This window comes from Cavia porcellus, unplaced genomic scaffold (genome assembly GCF_034190915.1).
Source record: "Cavia porcellus strain 051 isolate PalLab524CR breed Dunkin Hartley unplaced genomic scaffold, mCavPor4.1 scaffold_25, whole genome shotgun sequence".
NCBI lineage: Eukaryota > Metazoa > Chordata > Mammalia > Rodentia > Caviidae > Cavia > Cavia porcellus.
Genome location: NW_026947508.1, coordinates 54,641,527 through 54,655,026, shown reverse-complemented (window position 1 = coordinate 54,655,026; position 13,500 = coordinate 54,641,527).

Genomic DNA, 13,500 nt, shown 5'->3' with positions numbered 1-13,500 from the left:
TATTGAAAAGTTTCTACACTTTAAAAGAAATCACCAACAGAATGAAAAGAAAAACCACAGAATGGGAAAGAATTTTAGTCAGCAACCCCTCAAAGGACATATGTCCAGAACATATAAAGAATTGAAAAACCTCAAGCCCCCACAAATTGAAAGACCCTCTCTAAAAATAGGCATCAGAGAGGAACACACAATTCTCAGATGAAGATATACAAATGGCAAATAAATACATGAAGAAATGTCCACCATCACTGGTCATTCGAGAAATGCAAATTAAAACAGCACTGAGATTTCATCTCACTTCGGAGAGAATAGCTGCCATCAAGAAATCAACTGATACAAATGTTGGTGAGGCTGTGGGGAAAAAGGAACACTGGTCCACTATTTGTTGGAGTGTAGACTGGTGCAGCCACAATGGAAATCACTATGGGGATTTCTCAGAAGACTAGCATTAGAAGTTCCATTCAGTCCAGCTATTCCCCTCCTGAGTATTTTCCCAGAAAAACTGAAAAGGTTATGTCACAGTGATATATGTACATCCATGTTCATAGCAGCAAAATTTGTGATAGCTAAATCTTGGAAACAAACAAAATGCCATCAACTACTGCAGACTGGATGAAAAAGATGTGGTATTTTTATGCAATTGATTATTACTCAGCTATAAAAAAGGATGATCTTGTGGCCTTCATAGGTAAATGGAGGTAACTTGAAACTATCCTCATAAGTGAAATAAATAACAATCGTATTTATAAATATCACATTGTGTCTCTAGTGTGGAAAGTAATAACTGTAGAAGTAATAAAACCCAAAATGTGCAATTGCTATTATAAAAAAGAGAGGAAAAGAACATGCTCTAAAGGATATATCTGCAAGTGTGTAAGATAGATAACTATATTACTAAGTTTTTGTGGATCATTGAACAGAACTGTTTGTAGTCTCACTGTTTGAATGTCCACTTTGTATGCTTTATTTTTGTAACTTGAACAACTATTTCTAAGATAACAGTATGTAATTTATCAGCTAGTGATTTCTTAGTGTTTTTTTTAAATTCTGCATTCTATTCCTTTTTGTTTTGCTTTTTTTCTCTTTAAATAAACTTTTTTAAAGTACTAACTTTTATTATGTTAATATTGTTAGAGGGAAAAATATCTAGATTCATGTGACACTCTTGGTTAATACCTTATTTGGCATGAGAAATGCCTAGGATATTAGTAAGTCACACTGCTGGTGTGTCTGGTTGGGTCATGGAAGTGTGACATCAGGGACATTACATTTTCGTCCCCCTTTTTCTCTCTATTTTGCTCTGTGCTTCCTGGTTCTCATGTAGCAGTTATCATTCTTCATTTTCTTCCACTATGCTATTTCTTCCATTGGGGGGGGGGGCCAACTGACTGCAATCTCTGAAACCATGAGTTAAAATACTTTTTACTTTTAAGTCCTGTATTATGAAGTATTTTGTACTTACAACAACAACAACAACAAGAAAGGTCAACAATAGGTCCAACCCTTTAAGACGTTTATATAAATGAAGCATCTCCATGAATGCTCTTCACAGATTCTCTTCATATAAACATATTTCAGTGCCACTCTAACAACTCTGTGAAAGAACCACTTTCCAGGGAAAGCACCATGGTACTCACTGTTTACTTTTTAGAACAAACTATTATAGCACTATAAACACATCCAACTATTTCTCTAGTTGAATCCTAAACATTTATAAGTACCTTTCCCTTTGAAATGCTGTAGCTAACTTAAGGTTTAACCTTCATTTACTTAGTCAATAGTGGAGGATGTCAGATGTGTCACCAGAGCATTTGGATCCATCCCTTCCCAAAAATGCCTTTTGCCTTTCCATAGATCCATCCCATGTGATCATTTCCCTATTGGATCAATGTAAATTGATTCAGTTTGTATCTAGATGTTCCCCAATACCTCCCAAAGTGCTGATAGGTGGGACTTTTCAGAGGTGGGTGGACCTAGGGCATCTAATGCTGGAATTAGGGTGTACGAAACTGGGATTAAGGGTGTGTGATTATTAAATTAATCCACTGTTGTTTATGCATAGCTCTCTGTGTGGATAATGGGAAGGCCCCACTTATGACACCTATAGGTATGGGAGGTGACAGCCAAAAGGCAGATAGTTTGGGAGTAATAAAAGAGGAAGACTTCTGCTCCTGTTGCTTGCTGCTTTCCTGCCTTCTGCCTGGCTAACCATGTCATGGACTGTTTCTGTTTTACAATGCTCCTCTGTCATGCTACCCTGCCTCAGAGACAGTCAACTATGGCCTGAAATGTCTATAAACTTTGTGCCAAAATTAATCATTCATCCTTTAAATTGTAGGTCTTGTATATTTAGTCTCCACAATGAGAAAAGTAACTAAGACAAATTTGGGTACTCACAATGGTTCTAGAGAAACAGAGTTATAAAGATGAAATTCTTTACTGACTAGTAGTCACTGGAGTTGGCTAAGTTGATGAGATCATGGAGCTGGAGTGTGGTTCAGTGGTACAGCCCTTGCCTAGCATTTGCAAGGACAAGGATCAATTCCTAGTATAAAAACCAGTAATAACAATAATGAATAAATTAAAAAATTTAACTTAATGAGACTAAATGGCACCATGGTCAACCCTTCTGATACCATGAGGCATACTGATAACCCCTGGTGTGAATTGTTTAAACTAATGTAAAATATAAATTCACTTGATTGTCCTACTTCACCACTTATGAAATGTAAGTGATTTAGGGACTCCACATATGAAATTTTGAATATTTTCTGCAAAGTAGAAAATATAATCTTGCTGCCTGGTGGCTCTCAGCATCTTTGGATAAACTAGAGAATGAAAAAAAATGAGTTCGAGGGAGGGATCGCAGGTTCCTGAGGCACCTCGGCCTGTGGTGAGTGCCCAGCACACTCTGCCCAAATCTCAGACTGTTCCGGACCCCCCAGGCTTCTGGGTGCAGTGAAGTGGAGCAGTGGGTTAGAGGCCACTGCATCCGCCTCCCCATCCTCGCTACACTTGGAGGTCTGCTGAGCTCCCGATGGGTGGGCGGGCCTACACTATCCCCCGAGCCCAGCCACGCCTAGCCGTCGGTGTGCAGAGGAGGAGCTGGGCGGATCTGGAGTGCCTGCAGAAGCCCCTTCCTTTGTCTGGAGGACTGTGGATATCTCTGCAACCAGGGAGGGATCACAGGCTCCTGAGGCACTGCGGCCTGTGGTGAGTACCCTAATCCGGCTGCGATTGAAGAGCTGTGGAGCTTCCAAGGGGCAGGTGGGCGCACAGTGTCCCTGAGGCCCAGCTTGTCTGGAACTGCGGAGTTCTGAACAAGCAGAGGAGGGCCATTGGTTCTGCAGGCCCAATGGCTTGGGGTAGCGTGGTGCCAGAGTCTCAGTAGCTGCAAACATAGAAGGGGATTTTCAACAGATCCTGAGGAAGCATTCAAATAACACTTGAAACACAGAAATATAGGAAAATGACAAAACGAAAGACCAAATTACAACCTCAAACCTCCAGCCCATCTCAGGAAACCCTAGGAGGAATGTATTTAGAAGAAAATATATCCCATCCACCTCACATATCAGACACAATAGCTACTGAAGTTGGCAATCAACTCCAGGAAGCTTTAAAGAAATTCAAACTCGAAATAATTTCCCAGATAAAAGAAGAAATGATAAAAGAAATGAAAGAGATTCTAAATATATCTAAAGAAAACACAGATAAAAAATTGGAGGAACTAAACAAAAAGATAGAATCCCTAGACGAGCAATATAAGAAACAAACAGAATACATAATGCAGATGCACAAAGATATACAGGAAATAAAAAACTCCACTGAAAGTTGTAAAAACTGCCTTAATGAAAGTGAAGATAGAATTTCAGACCTTGAAGACAGGATTGCAGCTAGTGAACAGGAAAGGAAAGATCTTTTGAAAATAACAAGGAATCAGGAAACAACAATTCAACAACTGCAAGACGATGCAAAGAAGAATAACATAAGAATGATAGGGATTAATGAAAAAGAAGGAGACAACATAAAGGATGTCAAGAGGATATTTAGAGAAGTAATAGCTGAAAATTTCCCAAGCATGAGATCAGAAACTGACATCAGGATCAGTGAAGCATATAGAACTCCAAATAGTCATAACCAAAATAAAACTATACCCAGACATATAATAATCACCATCCCAGAAATCCAACACAAGAATAGATTATTAAAAGCTGTCAGAGAGAAAAGACAGATCACTTATAAAGGAAAACCTATCAGAATCACAGCAGACTTCTCAGCACAAACGATAAAGTCAAGAAGAGCATGGAGTGAAGTATTCCAGATCCTAAAGCAAAATGATTTCCAACCTAGACTGATATATCCTGCAAAACTATCATTCAAAATAGATGGTGCAATAGGATACTTCCATGCCAAAGAACAGCTGAAGAACTTCATGAACACCAAACCAACCCTGCAAAAAATATTGAAAGACAGTTTAGATACACAAAGGAAAAAAACCACTAAGCAAAGCAAATAATTAAACAGAACATAAAGATAAAGATGCAACAACAGAGAGATAACATTCCTACAATTAACCAGCATTTAACAGTAATAACCATTAATGTACATGGTCTCAATGCACCAATCAAAAGAAACAGACTAGCAGAATGGATCAAGAAACAAAATCCAACCATATGCTGTTTACAGGAAACCCATCTAACCCAGAAGGATACTCACAGACTGAAAGTCAAAGGATGGAAAACAATTCTTCATGCAGCAGGAATCCAAAAAAAGGCAGGAGTAGCCATTCTGTTTGCAGACAACGTGAACTTTAAACCAACAATGACCATAAAGGACAAAGAAGGTCACTACATACTCGTAAGGGGAAAACTCCAAGAGGAAGAGATAACTATCTTAAATATATATGCACCAAACTCCAGAGCACCCAGTTATATAAAACAATTATTAACAGAAATGAAAACTCAAATTATCAGTAACACAATTGTAACAGGAGACCTTAATACGCCACTGACACCAAGGGACAGATCAACCAGACAAAAAATGAGCAAAGAAATAACAGAACTGAATCACACCTGTGAACAAATGGGTTTGATAGACATATACAGAATGTTCCACACAACAACATCAGAATACACATTCTTCTCAGCAGTACATGGATCATTTTCTAAAATAGACCATATATTAGCTCACAGAACATATTTAAACAAGTGCAAAAGAGCTGAAATCATCCCTTGTATGTTATCGGATCATAGCGCTCTGAAATTAGAAATTAATGATAAAAGATACTGCAAAAATCCCACAAACACATGGAAACTGAATAACACACTCTTGAGTAAGCAGTGGGTCACAGAAGAAATTAAAGAAGAAATCAAACAATACCTAAAGGAAAATGAAAATGCAGATACAACTTACCGGAATCTGTGGGATGCAATGAAAGCCGTCCTGAGAGGAAAATTTATTGCACTGAGTTCCCACATCAGGAAAACAGAACGAATACAAATAAATAACTTGATGCTACACCTCAAACAGCTAGAAAAAGAAGAGCAAGTCAAGCCCAAAGCCAAAAGAAGAGAGGAAATTATAAAAATCAGAGCGGAAATCAATGCAATAGAGTCTAAGAAAACAATCCAAAGAATCAACGAATCAAAGAGTTGGTTCTTTGAAAGAATAAATAAAATCAATAAGCCCCTAGCCAACCTTATTTTAAAAAGGGAAGAAAAAGCTCAAATTCATGCAATAAGAAATGAAAAAGGAGAAATCACTACAGACCCAATAGAAATACAGAAGATCATCAACACCTATTTTGAAAACCTCTACTCTCAAAAGTTTGATAACACAGAAGAAATAGACAGATTCTTAGAAGCATATGAAGTGCCAAAGCTAGATCAAGAGGATGTAAAACTGTTGAATAACCCAATCTCTGTTACTGAAATTGAAAATGTAATTAAGGCCTTTCCCACCAAGAAGAGCCCAGGCCCAGATGGATTCACTGCAGAATTCTACAAGAAATACAAAGAAGACCTAATGCCGACACTCCTCAAACTATTCAATGAAATTGAAAGGGAAGCAATCCTTCCTAAGTCATTCCTGGAAGCAAATATTACTCTAGTACCAAAACCTGAGAAAGACCCAACTAAAAAAGAGAACTATAGACCGATCTCCCTAATGAACACAGATGCAAAAATCCTCAATAAAATATTGGCAAATAGGATCCAGCAAATCATCAAGAAGATTATACACCATGACCAAGTGGGATTCATCCCAGGAATGCAAGGATGGTTCAACATATGTAAATCAATAAATGTAATCCACCATGTCAATAAAGCCAAAAATAAGAATCACATGATCATTTCTATAGATGCAGAAAAAGCCTTCGATAAGGTCCAACATTTATTCATGATAACAACTCTACAGAAAATTGCAATAGATGGTATTTACCTCAATATAATAAAGGCCATTTATGACAAACCAACAGCCAGCATCATACTAAATGGCCAAAAATCGAAAGCCTTTACTTTAAAATCAGGCACAAGACAAGGATGTCCTTTATCACCACTCCTATTTAATATAGTACTGGAAGTACTAGCCAGAGCAATTAGGCAAGAAAGAGAAATAAAAGGGGTAAAGATAGGAAAAGAAGAAGTTAAGTTGTCATTGTTTGCAGATATGACATGATACTTTACATAGAAGACCCCCTAAGCTCCATTGAAAGACTCTTAGATACAATAAATAAATTCAGTAATGTGGCTGGATACAAAATCAATACTCAGAAATCAACAGCATTCCTATACTCAAACAACAAAATCACAGAGAGGGAAATAAGACAAACTGGACTATTCACATTAGCAAGCAAAAAAATGAAATATTTAGGAATTATTCTTACGAAAGAAGTGAAAGACTTATACAGTGAAAATTATAATACACTGAAAAACGAAATTGAAGATGATCTCAGAAAATGGAAAGACATCCCTTGCTCATGCATAGGAAGAACAAACATTGTGAAGATGGCCATTCTCTTAAAACTCTTATACAGATTCAATGCAATCCCAATAGAAATACCATCAACATACCTTATAGATCTAGAGAAATCACTCTTAAATTTCATCTGGAACCAGAAGAGACCTAGAATTGCAAAGGCAATTCTAAGCAGCAAAGGCAAAGCAGGAGGCATCACAATCCCTGACTTGAAATTATACTACAAAGCAACGGTAGTAAAATGAACATGGTATTGGAATCAAAACACAGGCGAAGATCAATGGAATAGATTAGAAGATACAACCACAACTACAAACACACTCAACCACCTTATCTTTGATAAAGGAGCCAAGCAGGTTCACTGGAAGAACAACAGTCTCTTTAATAAATGGTGCTGGAAAAACTGGCTCTCCATTTGCCGAAAACTAAAGCTAGACCCATGTCTATCACCATGTACTAAATTAAAATCTAAATGGGTCAAATATCTGAATATTAAAACAGAAACACTAAATCTATTGGAAGACAAATTGGGTTGAAACCTTGGAGACATAGGAGTAGGTAGAGAATTCATGAACAGGACTCAAACCACACGGGAAATACTTCCCAGAATCAATAACTGGGACCACTTCTTATTAAAAAGTTTCTGCATGTCAAAAGAAATCTCCAGCATAGTGAAAAGAAAACCCACAAACTGGGAAAAGATTTTAGTGAACTCTCTCTCAGACAAGGGACTCTTGTCTAAAACATATAAAGAATTTAAAAAACTCAGACCTCCAAAATTCAAAGATCCAATCCAAAAATGGGCATCTGAGATGAATACGCAATTCTCAGATGAAGAAATGCAAATGGCAAATAAATACATGAAAAAATGCTCATCATCATTGGTCATTAGAGAAATGCAAATTAAAACCACACTGAGATACCATCTCACTCCTGAAAGAATGGCCAGGATCAAGAAAACCAACAACAACAAATGCTGGAGAGGCTGTGAGGAAAAAGGAACTCTCCTGCACTGTTGGTGGGAGTGTAGACTGGTACAGCCTTTGTGGAGGTCTGTCTGGAGGTTTCTCAAAAAGTTGGGATTGGAAATCCCATTTTTTCCAGCTATTCCACTTCTAGGCATATTCCCAGAAGAACTGAAAGCATCATACCACAGTGATTTATGTGCACCTATGTTTATAGCAGCACAATTTGTAATCGCCAGATCTTGGAAACAACCCAAGTGTCCATCAACTGAGGAATGGATAAAAAAGTTGTGGTATTTCTATACAATGGAGTATTATTCAGCTATAAAGAAGGATCACATTGAGATATTTATCAATAAATGGGCGCAGCTTGAGACCATACTCATAAGTGAAATAAATCAATCTCGCATGTATGAATACCAAATAGTTTCCCTAATGTAAGTAATGATGCAAATATATAAAAATATGTGGCAATCATGATTCCCCATTATGTGGCCTTGAAGCCTTATAAAATTTTCACTTATTAATTAGAAAGGCTTTATTCTGGGCTTCTTGATATGGAAATATTTGAAGCTATAGTATATGAAGTTTTATCCAAATATTTCAAGGAAAAAGACAGACACTATGGTAACTAGTATTCTTTAAAAAAATTATTTAGTTATTTCTTATGTTTATTTTAATTAAGGGAAAAATTTTAAAAATTAGGATATATAATATTAACTCTTTTCGATTTCCTATTAACTTGTTTTGAAGTCCTGTAATGCTCCCACGATCTTGTTTTGACTGATTAGACTCTGTTCCATTCTGTGCGATAGTATCAAGTCTGAGGGTATAGGCAACTACTTTGAAGGCAATAAGATTCACAAAGATGCCCATTCTGGTTTGACTATTGTCTCCTTTGGAAGTCCTGTAATGTTTACAATGCCTAAGTTTTATTGGTCTTGTTCTCTACTGTTTTGTCCAACTTTATAATATCTAATGAGATAGACAAATCTTTTTAAGGAAACAAGAGACAACGTTGATAACCATTGTTGATAACCTTGAACTCTGTTCTACATCATGTGCTATGTCTATCCTTGGTTTTGACTGACAGCTTTGTTTTGCCATATTTGACTTTATTCTCTCCCCCCTCAAAAAAGTAATAAGAACTAAGGAGTAATAAAATCCAAAATGTGTAAATTTTGTTGTAAAAAAGAGAGGAAGGGAAAAAAAAGAGCTCTAACGGATATAACAGCAAGTGTGTATAGGGGTGTTAAATAGCTGACTATATTAATGTTTTTGGATCATTGAACACAGCTGTTTGCAGTCTCTCTGTTTCAATGTCTACTTTGTATTCTTTGATACTGTGATTTGAGCAACTATTTCCAAGATGATAATATGTAATCTATTAACAGGTGATTTCTTACTGTTATGTTTTTTTTTTTTGTAGTTCTGTATTATGTGTAACCTTACACTGCTTTGTTTTGTTTTGTGTTTTTCTCTTTTTCCTCTTAAATAAAAAAAAAAGAAAGAAAAAAATGAGTTCAAAACATCCATAGAAAGTCTAAAATCTTCTAAATATGAGGACAATAAGGAGCTCAAAGATTCAAATGTCCAAGCCCCAGACACACATAAAATATTTTCAAATTTCTAAGTGTATCTCGAAAGAGAATCTCGGGATGCAAGCAAAGATGGTGGATAGATAATGTTGTAAACCCCCCTCCCAAAAAAAGGCCCCATGATGAAAAGCGGGGCAAGATGATGTCATTTTTTTTTTTTTTTGTCTTTTTCCTTTTTATCGGTACCAGGGATCAAACTCATGACTGCCTGCTTCCAAAGCAGGCGCTTATGCCACTGAGCTAAATCCCCAGCCCATGATGTTATTTTTAAAACAAGCACTTTTATTTTAGCTGGCCCAGCCACACAGTGCAGATGGAATTTGCAAAGCTGTGCAACTGAGTTAGAATTTTGAGTGATTTTTATAGTTCATTTATGATTAGCTCATGGATCATTAAGTACATAATGATGAGAAACAGAAACAAAGTGGGCCTTTGTTCCCCTTTGCTTGAGGTCAGAAGGCATTTCACAGTGGGTAGTTAGCCAATTCATAGCCCTTGGTCTGCCAATTTCAGGAACATTTGTTCCCTCATAAAGGGAATAATGGTTGACACCGCATCATTTGTCTCTGACAAGTGGAACAAAGGTTGACACAGCAAACAGGTTACTGGGGTGGGGAGGAATGATGCTTACAGAACAGCATGATGATGTGGTCAGTTAATCTATAACTGTGGTTACTAGGGCAATAGCATAGAGCATAACAGATAACAGCTGGCTACAGAGGCTCCCTGAGCTAATCAATTTAGAATTCAACATAATATAACATTGATAGTCCCAAACAGAGGGAGACGAATTCTCTCATCCCAAGAAGAAACTAAGGTGAGAAGAACCAATCAAACATACAGTCCCAGTGCTATTATTGGAACAGCTAAAGGTTCAGTGCTCCCCCCGCAGCAGGAGACTTGCCGAATCATCTGAGGTCCTGCTGCTTCAACTCACTGGAGGTGCAGTCACACTGAGATTTTGGGGTTGGCCAGCCAAACTGAGAACTGAGCTGGCAGGGAGCCTGCATTGACCTGTGGTGAGTGATAGGAGTGGAGCCATTCCACAGAAAGGGGGGCTCCAGCAGACAACATTCTGGAACTGGGCAGGACTGGCAAGTATAAGGGGCAGCAGTGACTTCAGTCAGTTGTTCCCTTTCTGAGCGGGATTGGTGGAGTGAGCGTGGCCTGGGTCACACAACCTAGCTGAGACCCAATAGGTTACCCGAAATCAATTCTCTATGGCGATAGCACACACTAATGCAGTGAAGTCAGAAGGAGTGACCCAGAGGGGAGGTGGCCCACAGTAACACAGTGAAGGACTCAGCAGCTTGACTGATCCGGAGGGGAGGGGCCAGAGTACGCTCCCCCTGTTTGTAACTCACATACACACTGCAGTGGGTCACCTAGCCAGTGTGCTTCAGAAGAATTGTAACCAACAAAGAAAGAAACTGGAGCCTCCGGGAAGAAACAAAAAAGATGGGAAGAGGAAGCAACAAGTCCCCAGGTCCCAACCCTGAGAACACTGACCCAGGACAGGTAAATACAAAGGAGAATGAGAACAGCAAACATACAATATCAGACACTGCACCAGTAGACATAAAGGGATTTATTTGGCACCTCATAGACGAGTTCAAAAGTGAAATATTTAGCCACATAAAGCAAGATATAAGAAGATTAATAAAAGATATGTTAAGCACCCCTCAAGAAGACACAGGCAGAAGAAGGGAGGAACTCAAACAAAGGAGAGAACCATTTGAAGAAGAATATAAAGAAAATATAGAATATATGAAGCAGATTCAAAGAAATTATCCAGAAATTAAAAACTCTATGGAAAGATGGCAAATCTGCTTGAAAGAAACTAAGGATGGATTATCCAACCTGGAGGACAGCTTTGCAATGTGGGATTATGAAAGGAAAAACTTTTTAAAGCAAGGAAATGAGCAGTAACAATACAAAGGCTAGAAGATGGCAAGAGGATCTATAACTTGAGAATAAACAATGTGAATGAAGAAGCTGGGGTACAAACAAAGGAACTACAAAGGCTATTCACAGAAATTATTAAGGAAAACTTCCCAAACATAGGAAAAGGAAATGATATTCAAATGTATGAGGCATACAGAACTCCAACCACCCACAACCAAAACAGAGCTATACCCAGGCATATAATAATCAAGATCCCAGAAATTCAATATAACAACAAAATATTAAAAGCTGTTAGATACAAGAAACAGATAACCTATAAAGAAAGGTCCATCAGAATAACAGCTGACTTCTTGACACAAACCATCAAATCAAGAAGAGCCTGGAGTGAAATATTCCAAGCCCTGAAAGAAAATAACCTCCAACCCAGATTGATTTACCCTGATAAACTGTTTCTAGAAATTAATGGAGAAAGAAGATGCTTCCAAGACAAAAAAGAACTTGGGAAACTTGCAATCACCAATCTAACTCTACAGAGAATATTGCAGGGCATTCTAGAGAGAGAGAAAAGTACTAGGATTCCAGGAACAGTGGCAGAGGGGCCTCAATGAATGGAGCACAAAACAGAATGAAGAAGATTAGCAGACAACTGATGGGAAAAAAAGAACATAACAGAAATGAGGCAGAGAAGATTTGATTCAAAACTGATGTGATTGATAGTATCAAGTCTGAGAGTAAAGGCAGCTACACTAAAGATGACAAGACTCTACGATACACGTTCTGGTTTTATAACTGCCTGTTTTTGAAGTTCTATACTGTATACAAAGTTGTATTTTTATTAATACTGTTATGTACTGATAAATTAAACGATGTCTGATGATATAGCCAATTCTATTGGAGATAACAAGAGACAACACAAGAACCATGGTAAAACTCTTTACAACAATCTTATATGTTCATTTCATTTCATGTGTTTATAGGAATAAAGCTTTGTTTTGTCTTGCTTTCTTTTGTTTCTCCCTTTAATATAGAAAGGATAGAAATACATGTTAAGACTCATGCATGTTTAGAATCTATAAACAATTTATGAGAACTGGTCTTATGGCACATGATGAAATGAACAAATACTTTGAAGAAAAAGAGTCACTAAAGTACTCAGTGCAGTGTCATAATGTGAAATCCAGCAGTAGTATTATTCTTTGTTTAGAGTGATATTAGCTTGCTTGGGTTTGTTCAGTCTCAATATAATTGAAGATATGGATAACTGCATGTATGTTTAAGTGTATAGGATTGATAACCATGTTTCTAAGTTTTTGTTGGATAGTTGAACAGAACTGGTTGCAGTCTCACTGTTTGTATCCCCATTTTATATGCTCCACTTTAGTATCTTGAATAACTATTTGTAAGAGAACAATCTGTAATCATCAACTAGTGATTTCTTACTGTTTATTTTTTCTTTGAAAGTATGTATTATTTCTATCCATTTTCTGCTTTGTTTCATATTTCTTTAAATAAAATTTAAAAACAAAGACACTACAGTACCCAGTGCTGATCCCAGAGTGTCATGATGTTAACTCCAGTAATACTGTTATTCTTTACTCAGAGTGACTTTAGCCTGCTTTAGTTTATTTAATCTCAACATAAATGAAGATATAGATAACTGCATATATGTTTAAGTGTATAGGATTGGCAACCATATTACTAAATTTTTGTTGGATAGTTGAACAGAACTGTTTGCAGTCTTGCTGTTTGAATTCCCACTTTATATGCTCCACTTTTGTATCTTGAACAACTGTTTGTAAGAGGACACTATGTAAATATCAACTAGTGATTTCTTACTGTTTATTTTTTCTTTGAACAAATGTATTATTTCTACCCATTTTCTGTTTTGTTTAGTCTTTCTTTAAATAAAATTTTTAAAAAAGAAAGAGAATCTCCCCTTTAGCCACAGGGTTGAGGCTGCAGAAACACAAGCAAAGGCCCTCATTATTCACGTGGCTTAAATACAAGCGTAAGTTTAATGCTCAGGCTCAAAGAGTATCTGAAGTAAAAGTGAG